At 40.9% G+C, this 18,241-nt stretch overlaps 1 protein-coding gene across 7 annotated transcripts in view; it reads left to right on the top strand.

Annotated features, from left to right (window-relative positions):
• Positions 1-18,241, top strand: part of SUGCT (succinyl-CoA:glutarate-CoA transferase) — a 338,348-nt gene that overhangs the window by 190,888 nt on the left and 129,219 nt on the right. For 2 of the 7 annotated variants that reach the window (XR_008747493.1, XR_008747492.1), the window contains exon 13: positions 16,680-16,787. The exons of the other annotated variants lie outside the window; for them this stretch is intronic. The gene's annotated coding sequence lies outside the window, so the exon portion shown is untranslated. The remainder of the gene's footprint in view (positions 1-16,679; positions 16,788-18,241) is intronic. 7 annotated transcript variants of the gene reach the window in all.

An 18,241-nucleotide genomic window follows, 5' to 3' on the forward strand; every position in this document is an offset into this window, starting at 1 on the left:
TGATTTAAAGACAACTTGTTAATTGCAGACTGGTTTATTCCATTGGTTGTAAAAACGCATGTCTAGTCTAACTCTGCTAAGGTAGGTAGAAATGCTCTGGAATTCTTTAGTAAAAATCCAGTCTGCAAATACCACTAGATACTGAGGTAAATGCAGATGTTATTTTTGTACTGATAATGCTAGTACATTAGATAACTTTATCTGCTTCCTGATATTCATTTATTTATGTATTTACAATAATTTTATTTTGCTCACCAAAAACTGGGAGACTTTTTTTTTCTATCACAGCAGAGCCAAAAAATATTTTAATGAAAAAAGGAGGAAAGTTGCTGTGAAAGACTTTAGTAAGAGAGATGTTTTCCCAAAACAAACCAGTGTTTAAACCATTTTTAGGCACTTTTGTAGGCAGCGATGCTGAAGGATTAATCTCAGGATTGTAATTATGTGATAAACATATGTTAATTTCCAAAGTTTACTTCATGGAGAATGGAAATAATTTAGTCTTATCAAATAACAGCCAGCCTTCCCTTTGCGTAAGTCATGATCTTTGTGTTGATGTGGTGGTTTTCAAACACATGAGCCATCTTTTTGTTTTCAGCATCCTTGCTTGGAAATTTTTCTACTTCACAGTTCATTCCTATTGCTGTTCAGTTGCTGTACTAGTCTTTCTGATCTTAATTTCCTCAAGCGCTCTTGTTAAATATATATTAGGGTTGAGCATATTTTATTATGCCCTATAAAGGCACCTTTACATATGCAAGCTCACAAGTCATTGTTGGTCATGCAGTTAGACCCACTGAAGTCAAGGAGACCACTTGTATCAATAGAGGTATGCAAAATCAACTCTTAAACATCCCAAGTTATGAAATTTAACCTTGTTAGCACAAATCTGTTTTGGGACTTTATGAGAGAACCTCCATGCATCTGTTTAATCCCTGGAGCTTTTACATCATTTCTCTGAATTAAGTTAATATGATCCACACTTCCCCCCCACCCCTTTTGAATCATGTGAGAGTTTAGGATTTTACTTACGACACATTTAAAAGATGAATCCACAGCCAGTCTCCTGAAAGAAGTACATTGTACAACATATTTCAGAGCATTTTGGAAAATAAATCTATTTGGGTATTATTTATTAGAACAACCTTGTAACCTGGTCTCTTCAAGAAATTGATGATTTTCAAAAAGTGACAAGAACAGAGCTTTGAAAGAGCACTGGTCTTGCTATTCAAAATGTTGGTCCCTCCAGTTGAGGGCTTGGGTTCGCTAGTCTCTGGTTATGGTACAGTATTGAAGTAGGCTTTTTAATATAAACTATGGTTTTGAGAGATTTTGACCTTTGTGGAAGATGGCAGATCTCAAAGTAGGCTGTTTATTTGGGATGTTGGCACTTCAGTAATTGCTGAACACTTGGACATCTATCAGCATCCCTGAAAAGTTCAGATTAAAAAAAAAAATTAGGGTAAAAGTTTTTGGGTTTATGCTTTCATTTAAGGCAATTTGAAATAAGTGTAATTAAAGGCATAAGCTTTGGTTTGCTTGAAGCAATGCAACTTCAGGGCTCAATGTCAGGGGCTAACTTCTAGTCCTGTTGATGTTAGAGGTAAAATTTCTATTGACTTTTTTCTCACTGGACATTATTTTTAGTCACTTTAAGCTTGCATCATTTTAAAATACAGTTAAGTAAAGCACCTGCCTAAAATAAATATTACCCTGCAGTACTGGGAACAAAGTACAACTTTTTGTTACTGAATCAGAACTGAAGGTGGAAACTAACTTGTCTGTCTTGTTCCATAGTCCAAAATATCAACATAAACAGATGTTACACCAGTGTTTATACATGCACACTATATTCTTATCTAGTAATTATCTAGTAATACTGTTTGTAAAGTAGAAGATAAGATGTACCCATTATACAAAGCAAATGTATCCGTATGGCTATTCAACTTAGAGCAGGGCAAAAACAATCATCAAGAAATTGCACCACCACCAAAAAAAATACCCTTCTGAAATGCTTTGAGAGTCTGTAGAGCAATGCTCAAGTCACAGTGAATATATTTTTTAATCCTTTAAAGCAGAAAAACAAAACCAATACACACTTACAGTGAAAGACCTTAAAAACCTCCCTTAATTTGTCTTTGTGAAGGAAAAATTGCTGGTGTTGGAAGGGTAGAATACCTGAGGTTTCTACTGAATGTTAGCACTGATACAATCATACACTCGCGATCTTCCTTTTGTCATCTCAGAGGATCAAGATTCATCTTATTACAACTTTCTGTTGAAATCTGTTTCAGCCTAGCATTTGCTCTGTATTTTAATTCAGGTGTGGGTTACGGAACGAGCCATCACTGAGCAGGTTTGAGATACCAATCTGGCAATAGTTTACCTCACTTCTCATTATTCTCCTGTCGTTTTGTTATGATGTGCTTTTAAGAACATCCAGCTTTTATTTGCAGGCAAACCATTTCCTTGTGCAAAATAGAACATGCAGACCTGATTTATTTCTCATTTCAGCTTCAAATCTGTTGATTTTTACTTAGAAAAGTTAATGTATTTTTCCCCCCATTGCCTGTATTACAGGCCAGACTGTGGCTGTCATTCACAGCAGTACACAAGAAATGAAGGAAGGGCTGGGAGAGAGAAGTTTGTTCTTTTTTAGCACCCTGTATGGGATCCATCTGTAAGTTTAGACCTTGCAGCTCATACATACTCCTTCAGAGGGAAGTATTCACCATACTCCCCTATTCCTTTTTATGCAAGAAATACTAGTAATTTCGTCTACAGACTCCATTTAACCTAATAGAAAAAGGATTGCGTACTGTCATTGCTTGTTGTAGCAGAGGATTGGATTTAATGGTGTTGAAAGTCCCTTCCCTCTGTTCAGCTGAAAGTCCCTTCCCTCTCTTCTGTTCAACAGCCATTTATTTTTTTTTCCAAGATCGTGACATATGTGCTGAGAAAACTCTTCTGCTTTATATAACCAACATGCTCACCTACTGCAATATTCACTGCTTTTACATGATGTAGTGAGCACTCTGCCTGTTTTATCTTCCTCCAGCCTCCATCGGATGTGCTGTTTTTAGGCTTCTTAGGTTTCACAGTGGGAGAGTGAGTTCTTGAGGGCCCTTTCCCAGATACAGATTTTTTTGACTGTAAAATTCTCATGCTTACTGGTGGCTGTTGGTATTTTTCAGTGAATTGAAAAAGTGTTCTCAATTGATTCCTCATGATAAAAGTTTGTACCACCAGCATACCCATCTACTGAACCCACCAGTACCAGTAACACGCCTTTAGAAATGGTCTTTGCAGGGCAAAATGGAATCTCTTTTAAAGGAGATCATAGGGATGTTTGCATTGCCTACCTTTGTTGATAGGAGGTTCTGATTTTATTTTTATTTTTTTTAGCTAGAGGTTACTGATTTAAAAAAACTCACACCTATAATTGCATGATGCCTGCATCTGTAAATTTTGTGGTTCATTTAATATATGTATACATGGTCACAGAATCATATCATAGAATGGTTTGGGTTGGAAGGGAGTTTAAAGATCTTCTAGTTCCAACCCCTCTGCCACGGGCAGGGACAGCCTCCACTAGACCAGGGTGCTCACAGCCTCGTCCAACCTGACCTTGGACGCTTGCAGGGATGGGACAGACACAGCTTCTCTAGGCAACGTGTGCCAGTGCCTCACCACCCTCACAGGAAATAATTTCTTCCTAATACCTAATCTAAATCTACCCTCCTTCAGTTTAAAGCCATTCCCCCTTGTCTTATCACAAAAGTCCCTCCCCAGCTTTCTTATAGCCCCATTTATGTGGTTATAAGGTCTCCCTGGAGCCTTCTCTTCTCCAGGCTGAACAATCCCAACTTGCCCAGCCTGTCTGCATAGGAGAGGTGCTCCAGCCTTCTGGTCATCTTTGTGGCGCTCCTCTGGACTCGCTCCAGCAGGTCTGTGTCCTTTTTATGTTGGGGGCCCCAGAGCTGAATGCAGCACTCCATGTGGGGTCCCATGAGAGTGGAGTAGAGGAGGAGAATCACCTCCCTCGACCTGCTGGTCACACTGCTTTTGATGCAGCCCAGGATACGGTTGACTTTCTGGACTGTGAGCGTATATTGCCAGGTCATGTTGAGCTTCTTGTCAACCAGAACCTGCAAGCTTTTCTCCTCAGGGCTCTTCTCAATAGATTCCCCACCCAGCATGTACTTGTGCTTGGGATTGTCCCAACCCACATGCAGGACCTTGCACTTGGCTTTGTTGAACGTCATGAGTTTCGCAGGGGTCCACTTCTCAAGCCTGTATAGACCCCTCTGGATGGCATCCTTCCCTTCAGAGTGTCAACTTCACCACACAGCTTGGTGTCGTCAGCAAACTTGCTGAGGATGCACACAATCCCACTGTCCATGTTGCCAACACAGACACTAAACAGCACCAGTTCTGATACTGATCCCTGAGGAATGCCACTCATTGCTGGTATCTACTCAGACATCAAGCTGCAACTTGATGAGTGCCAATTCTCAATCACAGAGTAGTCCATCTGCCAGATCCATGTCTCTTGAATTTAGAGACAAGGACATCATGCAGGACAGTGTTAAATGCTTTGCACAAGTCCAGGTAGACGATGTCAGTTGCTCTTCCCTTATCTACCAATGCTGTAACCCCATTGTAGAAGGCCCTGAATTTGTTAGGCATGATTTGCCCTTAAGGAAGCCATGCTGACCGTCACCAATTGCCTCCTTATTTTCCACGTGCCTTAGCACAGTTTCTGGGAGGATCTGCTCCATGATCTTGGCAGGTACAGAGGTGAGACTGGCTTGTAGTTTCCTGGGTCTTCCTTTTTTCCCTTTTTAAAAATGAGGGTTATGCTTCCCCTTTTCCAGTCAGTGGGAACTTCACTAGACTGCCACAGCTTCTCAAATATGAGGGATAGTAACTTAGCCACTGCATCTGTGGATCCAGGAGACATCATCAGGACCTGTGGATACATCTCATCAGGTCTTGTGGACTTGTGCACCTTCAGGTTCCTCAGATGTTCTTGAGCCTTTTCTCCCACAGTGGCTGGTTCTTCATTCTCTTAGTCCCTGTCTTTGCCTTCTGCTACTTGGGCAGTGTTGGTGTAGCACTTACCCACGAACACTAGGCAAAAGAGTCATTTAGTACCTCAGCCTTCTCCATATCCTGGGTAGCCACATCTCCAATTTCCTTCTGGGGAGGGACCACGTTTGCCCTAATCTTCATTTTTTCACCAACATACCTATAGAAGCTTGTCTTGTTGCCCTGAATGTTCCTGGACAGATTTAATTCTATCAGGGCTTTAGCTTTCCTCGCTTGATCCCTCGCTGCCTGGACAATTACCCTGTATTCTTCCCAGGCTACCTGTCCTTGCTTCCACCCTCTGCAGGCTTCCTTTTTGTGTTTTAGTTTTTGTGCAGGAGCCCCTTGTTCTTTCATGCAGACCTGCAGACCCCCACTGTAATGTCATTTGTCCCTGCCCACCGTTTGATCCTGACCCATAAGCTCTCATTTGGCTTCTCACTCAGGTGTAGCTCCATGTGCTCCAGCTGGTCATTGACACAGTGGGCAACACCTCCCTCCTTGACTCTCCTGCCTGTCCTTCCTAAAGGGACTGCATTCTTTATTCCAGCATTCTAGCTGTATGAACCATCCCACCATGTCTCCTGATGCCAGTAAGATCATAGCCCTGCAGGCGTGTTCATGTCTCTAACTACTCTTGTTTATTCCCCATGCTGTGTGTGTTTGCATAGAGGCATTTATGAAGCTGACTGACTGGCTGGAGTGGCTGCAATTCCTTTGTGCTGTTCTTCAGGTGCTCTTCTGCTGACTTGTGATCTCTCTCCAGACTCTGGGCATCTCTTGATGGCACTGGCATCAAACCGGTAGGAATGGGATGGACAGAGGTTCCCCTCCCACAGCAACTTTAGTTTAAAGCCCTCTTCATCAGCTTGGCAAGCCTATGACTGGAGGTGCTCTTCCCCTTCTCTGATAGATAGACTGCATCAGCCCCAAGCAGACCATGTTTCTCAAGGCAAGTCTCATGATCTGGGTAGCTGAAACCCTGGCTGTGGCACCATTCCTGTAACCATGTGTTGATTCACCAGATTTGACTGGCCCTTTGAAACCTTTGACTGGGAGGACTGATGAAAAAATGACCTGTGCTCCGGAGTCCTTTACGGCTGCTCCTAGGGCTCTGTAATCCTTCCCGACACTCCCCAGACTGCTCCCAGCTGTGTCACTGGTGCCCACATGAAACAGCAGCAGTGGATAATAGTTGGTGGGCTGTATAAGGCTTGGTGGCCTCTCTGTGATATCCCTGATATGAGCCCCAGGTAAGCAGCACGTGTGTCTGGAGAGCGTGTCAGGGTAGGACTTGGGTGCCTCTGTATCTCTCAGAAGAGAGTCACTTATCACTGTCACGCATCGCTTGTTCTTATGTGTGCTGTTAGTTACATGGAGAGCAGACCAGGCTGCCTTGCTCAGCTCCACTGTCTCTCCCGATGTGACAGGTCTTTCCTTTTCAATCTGTAGAGTGGCAAAGTGGTAAGAACCTCAGGTCAAAAGGCACCTCAGGCTTTGAGGGAAGTCTTTTCCTCCTGCAGGTCCTTGACCTTACAAGATTCTATTGCTGTGTGTTATTGGCCCCCATCCCTTCCGTGTGTGTCATCGGAGGAGTTATTGGCTGTTTGCCCATGGGCTGTGGGTCCACTGCAGACTGTGCTTGGAACTAGCTATCTAACTCCTTCTCGGCCTCCCTGATGTTACACAGCCTTCTCAGTGCTTCCTGCAGCTCAGCCACCTGCTGCAAGAGCTCCTCCACCTGGGCACACCTCCTTCAGGCAGGTCCACTGCCTGTCCCTGCCCCAGGAGAAGGGTCTGGGCGTGTCCTGCAGCTGGAGGTCTGCACTGCAGCCTCTCAGCAACTCCATCTGGGTGGGGGCATCCGCCACCGCTGGGGTAGGTGGTGCAGACCTCCCCACCGGAGCTGTGGCCTTTGCTCTCAGACGGGTGCCCACCACTCTGCCATGAGGGTCAGGTAGGATGAGCACCATCAACATATGCAGATGGTCACAGAACAGCACCTGGTGGCTGGGTTATGTGTAATTCAAGTCTCTCTGCTCGACCAGTGGAATGTCCCTCTGTTGAAGAGACACCTCCCACGCAAACTAACTGCTGCTCAAGGACAAACAGGGGTTTTGTCCCAGTTACAGTAAGGAAAATAAAACTGCTGAGAGTTGAAATGCGGTGGGATGACAGAACTGGGTCCAAGTGAGCTATTATTTTACCCTGTCAGATACTTTGTTTACTTCAAGGCTAATGGGGCAGCGTGTTAGCTCTTCAAATGTGGATTTTTTGGGAGCTTCTGAAATCAGCACTTGCTTTTGCAAAGCGATGTGTGTAAGATGAGTTTGAAAACAAGCAGTAAGTAGATCTGGGATGACTAGGTATGACAAAATTTCAGGGTATTTTTCCAGAATCTGACCAGAGGCAGGCAGGGAACCTGGTGGGACATACCATCCTTCTTTCTTTCTTTGTCTTCCTTATCGTTACATTTCATTAAGGATTATTTTTATACCAAGAGGTTTAGCTGTGCAGTCTGATAATTTCAAAATTATTCTGCCAGTGTATGCTTAGTCGCAGTTTGTGCATTCGATCCCAGCTTGTGAGGCTGCAAAATTCCTGTTGCAAGGAAGCAGCTGAAGCACACTTCTGCATTGCCTGGTGGCACCTCGTGCACATGTGGCTGCCTAAGTGACCTCCCCATCCCCTCGCCTTCTCCTTCCTGGCTTTGCCTGGCCAGCCTGGCCAAATACCTGCAGGCCACAGCATGTTGCCCCTCCCCCCCCCCCCCCCCCCCCCCCCCCTCCCCCGCCTGCTCCCCTTGGAGCTGCTCTGACTTTGGAATCATGATTTTGAAGCCTGCTCTGGACAGTTGACTAATGAGAATTAAATTCACACACCGCACCTCCCGGCCCCACCCCCCTCCGCTTTCCCTTTGTAGCATGATTATCAGGCTAAAAGCAACGTATAATTTAAATCCTTTATTGAGTCAGTCTTTAAAATCACATTTCTCACCCCGCCTGCTGCAATGCTCCTTGAAAACAGAGAGCATACAGAATTATACCTAATAGGGTAAAGCTAGGTTGTCTTTCATTTCTTTCTACTAAGAAGTAAAAGCACAAACCGTGATGTTCTGTTCAATAGCTAGGAACACTTTTGACATCTTTATTTCAAGCAAGACTGCAGAAAAAGTAAAGCATCATGCAAATCATTCAACACTGAATTTGTAACAAAATTTGGAATAATGTTTTACTCCTTACAGGCTGCCTTTGTATAGCTTTTTTGTAGGATTCAATATTGTGATATTTCAAAGACATTAAATACACAGGCAAGCTTTTGTATTGGCACAAGAGTACAATGAAAATGTTCATGCATTGGCAAATAGGTGAATATTAGATTACATAGAGGTAAGAATTTGCTGTTGAAAGAAGTTCAGAATTTTTAATATTGTTTACCAGTAGGTGTCCTGTTATTGAGGATTCAAATTACAGTAGTCTGTCTTTTTGCATTGTCATACAAGTCTGAGCTGAGAATTATACAGAATTTAGAATAAAACTTGTTTTGGTCTGCTTCAGCCCCCTAATTATCAACTGATTTGTGACCACAGACCTTTTTCTGTGTGGTCACCCCGAAGCTGCATACACAGAATGTATGTCTTTAGAACTCTGTTTGCTCATCTTTCAGGGTATGCATGTGTTTCATTTATTGAATAATGTGCTGGGATACTGGAAGAGTCTGGAATCACAGATCTGTGGCAGCTTGAGGCTTGGCCCTTTAAATTGTCTATAGCAGGCCAAACACTGAAAACCCACTGTCATATAAGTATGCCAATATGAAAAGTATTGAACGTTTATTTCCTGTCTGGTTTTGTAAGGGCTGAGCATATATGTGTAGCTACAGCCCTTTTTCCTGGGGCCGGTTACTGGATAAAGTCAAGTCTTTAGTGTCTCCAAGAATTGGCTGATGTTTTTTAAGACAGACTTTAAATATCACTACTTACTGCTGTGAAAGGCTTACTAATGCACTCATCACTACATTAGTCTTTGGGGAACTATTCATATGGGGGTTATTTGAGCAGTGTCAAATTTTCATGAATAATACATGTATTCATTTTGAATGGAAGGTGCTCTCTGGCACACTCCCAAAGCACGAAACATGTCAAAACTACCTTCATTTATTTGCTGAGTCCCCAGAATCAGTATTTAGAAGCGTGGCTTCGTTACTCCCTTGTACGCTGTATGCTCTTGCAGTCCTTGACTGGGCAAAAATATCAATTAAGTAAGCAAGTTACACAAACTTCAGGATATCATCAAAGCGTGGGGAGAACCAAGTGACTGTTCAAACAAGAGCTGTACTCTGGGCAAAATTCAAATACTACATCAGCTGGATTCCTCTTGAGGCCAATAAATGTCATTTAAAAGTGAATTGGTATTTGACGCTTTTGGGAATTGTCTTCTCTCTGAGTGTATTCCAGTGCAGTGTGACCATTTAGGGCTGTTCTTATGTATGAAAATGTTTGGCATTTGAAAAGTAGCTTTTATATTTCTATGGGTATTTATTAGTGGTTCTTTTTCACATTACTTTAAGATTAATCTCTGATATTAAATTGGGAAGCCATCTTAGGTCAATTTTGCAAACGGAGTTGCAAAACGGCTGCAAATCCTGCTTTTTTACATTCTTGCCCAGGGCACAGATTATCCCTGTCACTGTATTTTTGGACAGAAAAGGAACAGTAAGTCAGCCACTTGCTCATATAAGAAAAGAACACTTGCAGTGTTTCTCTTGTTGCTGAAAGAAAGAAATCCTCCGTTGTGTCAGGAAATTTGACTGCTTTTGAACTTTTAGATTTACAAAAGGCTTCTGGAGTTTTTCAGAGCAAAACAGTGATTTTGGTGGGATTTTGAAAGGATGCAGTAATTTGTTCAACTTTCACAAGAAAAAGTCCATGTGCATTTGCCCTGGAAGTCAGAACAACTTCTTCCCAAATACTGCAGTAGTTTTGCCAGTACTGCTGACAAGGCAGCATCTGGGAATGAGGCTTATCTGTGTAGAAAGCCAAAAGCTCTGTTCCAGGTATTTATTTCAGAAAGACTTTTCACTTCTTGACCATCGGTTTTGGTTCTATACTTGAATGTTGGTTTGTTGTTGTGTTGGGTTTTTTTTTGGGGGGGGGGGGGTTGTTTTTTTTTTTTTCCCCCAGCAACATTATGTGCCTGTGGTTTCTCTGCTTTTTCTTTCTCACTTCATTTCAGGCTCTTAGTCTGCAAATTGGTGATCCATGATTGAATGTCTGCATGGCTGTGAATCATTAAAAAAAAACAACAAACAAACCAAAGAAAAAAAAAAAGGAAAGTAAGTAGTGTCTGTCATCTTACAAGCTACAGCTTCATTTTATCTTTTCCAAAAGCACTTTGATTGGTAAGAATACAGCCTACAGTGCAGTAGATGAAAGATGAAAAATTGAAGAGTGAATGCAGTTCTGCAAAATGATACACAAGGTCAGTGCCACCCACAGCTTGGTCTTCTGCATTCTGAGTATTAGCGCATGTGGCAGTGTTTTGATCTTTCCTCATCATTTTCCTGGTCATGGTCCCATCTCCTAAGACAGCAGGGACCTGCTCCTTGCCCTTTTTTTAGCTTTTTTCTTTTTTTCTCCATACATTGCCTACACAATCATTGACTTTTTTTTTACATACAGCACCAGTGTACATGAACAATTAGCCTCTTCTTGTTTAAAGCAATGTTGGCCATTCTTGCTCTGAAATGACAACTCAACACTCTCAATGTCTGCTCTTTTCAGTCTGCTTGAAATGTTTTTTGTGACTTGCATGAAGTCAGAAACAATTCTTTTGATACTCGACCCCATAGATTACTGACAGCCCAGTTGTGCTTTGCTTTCTGATGTTGCGTAACACTATACCGCTCAAAAAAAATTTCTGTTTAAAATAACGTGACTACTTAGCATGGATCCTGCAGCTCATAGCCATGCTAAGTAGTATTCTGTTTCACAAGTGGTCCCTTTGAAGTCAGTAGAGTTACACATGCTTACATCATGTCTGAACTTGGTCCGCTGTGTTTACAACATGCATATTTGATATTGCACAGTGGGTGTACATAACTTTTAAAATAATAAAATCTTTATTACTTTGAGGAGTGTGCACATTAAAGAATATATTTTCATTTACATCAAGGCTCATTACACTCTTCTGGCTATGCAAAAAGCCTTAAAACTAGCATAAATTCCACTAAAGACCAGCTGAAAATCCCTTTTCACAGCCAACATTGCATAAAATGGTGCTGTGTGTAAACTGAAATGGAGACCTTCCAAAAGGGGTTTTGTAATTTCAAGGGGATATTTTCACTTTTTTGTTTGTTTTTTTTTTTGTTTTGTTTTCCTGATATACAATAATCACTGTAACTTTTTTGTTTTGCATGTATGATATACCATCTTACAATAAATCTTTTATGATGAGCAGCTGACCTTTTTTATCCCTATGAGAGTAAAATCAAATGTTAACACTTTTTCTACTTACCTGTATAGCAGTGCTTATATATGAACAGAAAAAAGGCTGCTATTTCTTGAATTACTCTGAAGAATTTAGAGCAAAAAGAATTATTCCAAACCTGTAATGTCAGTTAGAATCTGTTTTGTTTGGGTTCCCATTTTGGGAAGGTAAGGCAATGCATAAACACATACTTTTTAAGAATGTAGAGGTGGACCTTTATGTCCAAACCTTCTCAAATCTATACTTTCTTGGTTTTTAAGCTCCAGTTCTTGCCCATCTGCATAAAATTGCTACTTAAGGGGCTACAAAAATAAACTACTGTAGCTTCAGCTTCTGCAGCTAAAATAATAAACTCCTAGTAGTATATATGTGTTAGTTATCACCTGATAAAGAAGTATCACCTTTTGAAGATGACCCTGTATTTGAAATGCTGGACAAGAACTTGTGCCATCTGGATCCATTTCTTGACTGCAGCAAATTCCTTGTTTGACTCTTGCAATTCGCTTGTTCTCTGTATATCAGTCTGTCTGTCTGTCTGCCTGTTTATCCATTTGCCATGCAGAGAAGGTAACGCCACTTACGCTTCAAATGCAAAAGTCTGCCTAATATCTGTAAGGAGCTGTAGAGTGGGGGGAAATACTTTTTGCTATTGCCAGTACTCTTGCCTGATTTTTGTCATTATTCTTCCCACAAGAGGAAAAGAAAATGGTTGTTGCAAATCTTGGGGGTGAAGCCATCTATATGAAATCAGTACCTATCTATACAGTGATGTTCAAAGACACTTTAGTAGGGAGGTTTCCTGTTGTGGTGTAGATTTTTTTTTTTTTTTTGACAGAATGGTATAATATTTATCCATACCCAGCTAGTGTACAGCTTTCCTATATGGCTCCTGAATGCATCCTTCCCATCTTCTTCCTTTTTCTTTTTAACTGGGAAAATAAGCAGTGTATTGGAAATTTTTCTTTATGTGCTGTAGGCTACACTTAAACATTGAGGTCTCAGTAATTTGTGTTTTTAATGGATAGGGGTTTTTCCTTTTGGGTCATTTTCACAGAGCAACTTAGGTTGTCCAAACATATTCTGAAATACATTGGGGATTATGGTTTCAACACATGTGTGCCTAGGGCCAAAGTATGAGTAACATGAAATTTTGTTCCATTCCATGAACAAACCACTGTTTTGTGGTGTAATACAAAACATATCTAAGCAGTTTAGATCACTATCAGGCATTACAACGTTAGGTTTTCTATTTATGTGAGTACCCAAAGCTCATTAGAAGCTCATTTTATAGCTCTAGGGAAGCAAGAATAAAAAGCAGTGAAAAATAGTACATTGTATTCTGTTCTAATTATACTCTATTTACTGTACTTACTAGCATATATCAAGTGTATAATTTTATAGTTGCAGAGCCCAACTTCCAAAACTTGTGAAGTCCAGGACTGTTCGTAAAAGTATTGTGCATGTAGTTTAACTGTGCAACTTTGTGTGAACAAACTGGCTGTTTGTATATGTGGGCAGACTGCTGGCCCCTGGTCCCTTCGTGCCATAGGAGCATCCCTGAAGAAATGTCTTCCAGTTCCTCTTCTCCACCTGCTCATAGGCCTGCAAGAAAGCTGGTGGTTGCTGGTCCCAGAGGAATCATCAGAAGGGGGCAGATAGGTCTGAAATATCAGACAGAGTTTGTAAATGTAAGCGATCAGATTCTGGCTGTGGATTTTGACTGCTCAGCTCTGCACTCTGACTGGTTGGCTGAGTCTTTCTAGAAACATCACAGCAGTGCTCACCTTGGTCGTGCAGGTGGAGGTTCCATGTCTTCATGGGTCTAAGTTTGTGCATGTGGGAGGAATCCTGATGGGTTGACATAAGGTGTTAATATATGAGAATGGGATATATAGTAAAGCAAGGACTGGAGGCAGGATGTGCCCTCATAAGGGACAGTATTTTTAATTGCTGCTTCTTGTCCTGTCAAGTTTTCATTTTAAACTACAACTTTGTGGCCCCTTTGGCATATTGGTCTCAGCTTTTAATGAAAGGATGAATGCAGAACACAACTGTAGACAAGTAGTAAAGCTTCTGCTCCTAAGGGTAGAGAAAGGAAAAAGAACACCTTTAGGTAATAGAAAACACACGGTTTTGGAAAACCTAGGTAAAAAATGATGATAACCTTCACCTTGCCATCCTCTTACCCCTTGCTTGAAAATGACTTTCTGTAGTAAAAGGGTAAGTTGCATAAACCCAACCAAAAATGAGTGTTTACATTTTTTTATAATGTAAAATTAATGAGCCATTCCCCCAATAGTACGAATAGTAAAAAACTTATTGCAGGTGTGCATTAGTAGATTATAAGCACAATTCACAGGTGGTTTAATACACAAGGCTGAAACACACCCAGGACATACGCTGAATCCTAGTGGGGCACACTCAATCATGGCTTATAGTATAAGATAGTATTTAACAGCGTTTCAGATTATATAGCACTTAGTTTAAAATAAGATGTGTAAGCTTGTTGTTCTAACAGAACATGTGTTTTAAAAGAAGAGCTGTGTATGAAAAAAATCCTTAACATCCAGATAGCTGCGTCCCTTCTTCATGCTTTTAGCGTAACATATTACAGATAAAATGAAAGCACCATGCAGTAGACTGAAAACAATATGCCTGCTCCACAAAATAAATGTCTGTTTATTAGTCTGTCATCTTGCATATTTCAGTGCCCGTAAACCCACGGATAGCGAGAAGACGCCACTAAATTAAACCACAGATATTTATCCCCAAATTAAGGTCACTTTCACTTCTATGCTGTCTTCTTACTTATTTTAATTAGTGAGTACAAGCTCTGTTTTTCTTCATCTTTAGGCTTCTTTCAGGTTTGCTGTTATGCACCTTGTTATAAATTCCTTGGCTTCCAAGCAGAGTTTTATGAGTGTGGAGCATTGTATTTAAAAATAAAGATTCTGAACACCCATATGTTTTGAGGTACAATTTCTTTCCTCAGAGGGTATATAACACATAAAACAAAAAAGCCTATTTTATAATGGAAACCTGAAAACAATCAGTGAGCCTCTTGTTCAAAGTAACAACAGGTTTGCTTTAATTTTCAACAAATTCAATTTTCTTTAAAGTACTGTTTATATGCCCATGTTGAATTATAATAGTTAGTAGTAATTTATTGGGGATATTATTCCAGGAATTTTTGTATCTTCTACCTTTGACCCTAGGGATGCAATAGAGGGGGATGAAGAATGTATGGTCCAGTATGACACAATGTACAGTGCAAGAAAAGAAACATTACAGTAGAAAGTTTATCTAGAAAAGGCACATTGATTGCATTATTTTAACTTTAAAATAACTTATCACTTCCATACTGTTTATGCACTAAGAGACTACTAGCTATTATTAATTTTATTTCCCCCCCCCCCCTTTTTTTTTTTCTATTAAACCTTTTTTACAGCCACAGTATTTTCTTGCATGGTTCTAGGAGAGGGTCATTGTAACACAAACTGAGCAGTTTTGTCCCAGTTCGAAGCTAGCGGTAATAAATGGGAAGCTTCTGTTGTTGGCTTCAGTTGAAGGTGATAATATTGTCTCTCTGCTAGTTCCTCTGTATAAGCTAAAGACTTTGTGACAGGCTTTGGATTTTTCTTAATGTTTTTGAAATCTTGAACTTTTGAATCTATTTGAACCTTTTCAAGCAGAGCCTTGCTGTTGTTTTCTTGTAAACTTTCTACTTTAAGTCAAGTATTGCAAGACACACTTCATGTTTCCACAAAACCAGAATCTACCAATAACAATTTCCAAGACAAATAGTGTGGAAATATTGTATTGAGCTGAAGGGGTTTTTTTGTTTTGTTTTTTAGTATTCGCCTCCTGTAGTATGAGGTCTGATGTAGAACTGCAGGGAAACTGATCCTTACAAAACTATCTGCATGCTTTATGTCTGGCGTCAGGACTTTGTCCTGTGCCTTTGTAGTGAAGTCTCAAGAGGAAGTGGTTTAAATGAAGAAATAATGCACCTTCCTTCCCCAGCCTTCCTTGTGTGACCGGGAGTGAGGCTGTGTGATTCAACAAAGTTGAAATCTCATCCCTGTAGTTCATCTTGGCCGTTATGTAAGTGAGACTGACCAGGCAGACTGATTCTTGCTCTTGTTTGAGCGATTTCTCTTGCTCCTGAAGATGGATCACACTGATATTTGATGAACATTTTACCAGACACGAAACAGGGTTATTTGAGATCTGAGAAATATTTGAAACACATAGAAAATAACAAATTGAAAGATTTATAATAAAATACCCCTTAGCCTGATTCAAAGGAAAATACATAGTATTGCTGGCTGTCAGTCCCTCTCTTACCCAGCACTGTTGTAGCAAAGACCACGAGCCCTGGGAGAAGAGCTTCTATTTTCTGTGGCCTCACAAAAATTTGATGATTCAATTTCTCTTTCGTCTCTCCTCAGCTGGGAAACCTTTTGCCTAACCTTTATCTTTGTGCATGTCAGACTTGCATTTTCAGTTGCCAGAAACAGTAGTGCCAGGGTGGCTGCTTTAGCAGTTTCATTCCCGCTGGGCCACCCAAAAGAGCAGTTTCTGCTACCCCATACTGTGTGAGTTGGCTGTCAGCCTACAGTCAGGTGAAGTCTGCTTCTAGATGTGCTCCTCCTATGCCACTGCCATCTTTCCAGTAACACATCATCACTCCTGCACTGTTTTAGTGATACAGCATGCTTACAGATCGCTGGAGCAGCAGAGCCCTTTGACAATGTGTTATTGCAGCACATCATGGGAGACAGCTATTCTGAGTGTGTTTTACTGCAGGGGTGCTTTCATCTTAAGCAGTACAGCTGATCTCAGGACTGCCTTAGAAAACTGTTGAGACAGATAAAATGTTACCTTCAGAATGACCCATACATGACAGAAGCATGTATGTGCAATGTCCAAGTTGCAGAGGACTGAGCGGTGAGTATCTTTAATGGGATCTTCTTGTACAGCTCACCTATCTCCTCCAGGATCCCTGGGCAACAAGTATTTGCGTTCTTTCTCATTTTACAGTGTAACTGCAAAATCACTGTTTATTGAGAAGTATTCTTGTTTTGTTTTAATCATTAGGTGGCTTTTAAGATGTGGGCGGAAGCAGGCACGGAAACAAAGGGTGTTTGAGTTCTGAAGACGGGGAGCATGGTAGCAAAGAGCAGCGCTTTGGCACGGCGTGTGATGGTAGGGGCTAACGGTTTATGTAAGAGGATACAGACGGCACGACAGGCCCTTGGCACTGCAGGAGAGCACTTTATGTAGTGTGAGAGATAATCAGCATGTGGCTGGCATCACGGCTCAGTAACGCATACAATGAAATGGGGAACAATTGCATTCCCCTCTCTCTCTCGTGGAGGTTTCTGTGGGGAAATCCCTTCTTCTCACTCTGAAAAGGCATGTGATATTAGATATATTTACTGGGGGAAGACAGGGATCCAATTCCATTGTGCTAAGCTTTTTATTTGTCTTAATTTATTTTTCAAAAACATGCCCTTTGCTCGCTTGCTACTGTTGGGGGTACAGACTAAACAATTCAAAACTTTCCTAAGAAAAAGAGTAACTTTTTAATTGCTGCAGTGAGCAGTACTTTTTGGCAACACTATAATGCTACCAAGAGGCAATTTTAATAAAACAGTCCAGTGCTTCAGAAGCTGCTGAAGTACTAGCAATTTTAAGGATATAAGGGGATATATTTCTTTCTCCGCTTCTCTTTTTTAATCTTTAAAAGAAAACCACAGTGCCCCTTTGGTGCCTCTTAAGTGGGCACAGCTATTGATTTAAAAGAAAGACGAGCTGTTCTTTATGGTTAAGTGTTTCAGTCCAACACCCTCTTTTAAAAAAACAAAGCACTTTAAGGTTTTGTTTAAGGTTGCTCTTTCCAATCCCAAGGGACTGGAAAAGGTTGGCTGTGGAAGGCCAATTTCCCCACACCAAAGTGTCTTTGGTAGGACTCCAGGAAGGCTTTGGGGCATCCTGATTTCTGTCCACTCCTTGGCTTATAGTATTTCCTCCTTGTCTAGTGAATAGATGAACTATTTTCGCTTGCTTATGAAGATACAGCCTGACATATGTTTTGCAATAGTTTCTATGCTGGTTTAAATTCAGGTGTGCCCGTGCCAAGGAAAGCAGAGCAAGTTACACCGCAATATCCATCATTCCTTTACCACACCAATCATCTGTCTTATTGGGTATCGTGTTCTGATGGAGTCTTATCATTCAGTGTGTCAGAACCTTTCAGATTAATTTGTACTATGTTTAATATTGTAGTTTGCAGGGGTAAGGTAGAAACGGAATTTGTAATTATCTCTGACTGTGCGGTGGTTGGTTTTGGATTACCGTTTGGAGCATGTGATTTCTAGGCCTCGTTTCCAAAATCTGCAACCTGTACATATGCAGTTTTACACAGGCAGGTACCCAAACGTGCATTTCCAATTTACCAACTGATTATAAAGTTGAGAGATTCCTGCAATTGCAACATTAATAATATTAGTTAAAATATATAAGTAAATATAAATATATAGTGCAGTACCTCAGTAACTGCAAGTACCTAATGCTGATCCTAGTGCAAGCAATTTATGAATGCCTGCTTGAAGAACAGTTTGCACTGTTCACTGTAAAAATGCATGTAAAAAAGTATT

Source organism: Falco peregrinus, chromosome 5, assembly GCF_023634155.1.
Source record: "Falco peregrinus isolate bFalPer1 chromosome 5, bFalPer1.pri, whole genome shotgun sequence".
Taxonomy (NCBI): Eukaryota; Metazoa; Chordata; class Aves; order Falconiformes; family Falconidae; genus Falco; species Falco peregrinus.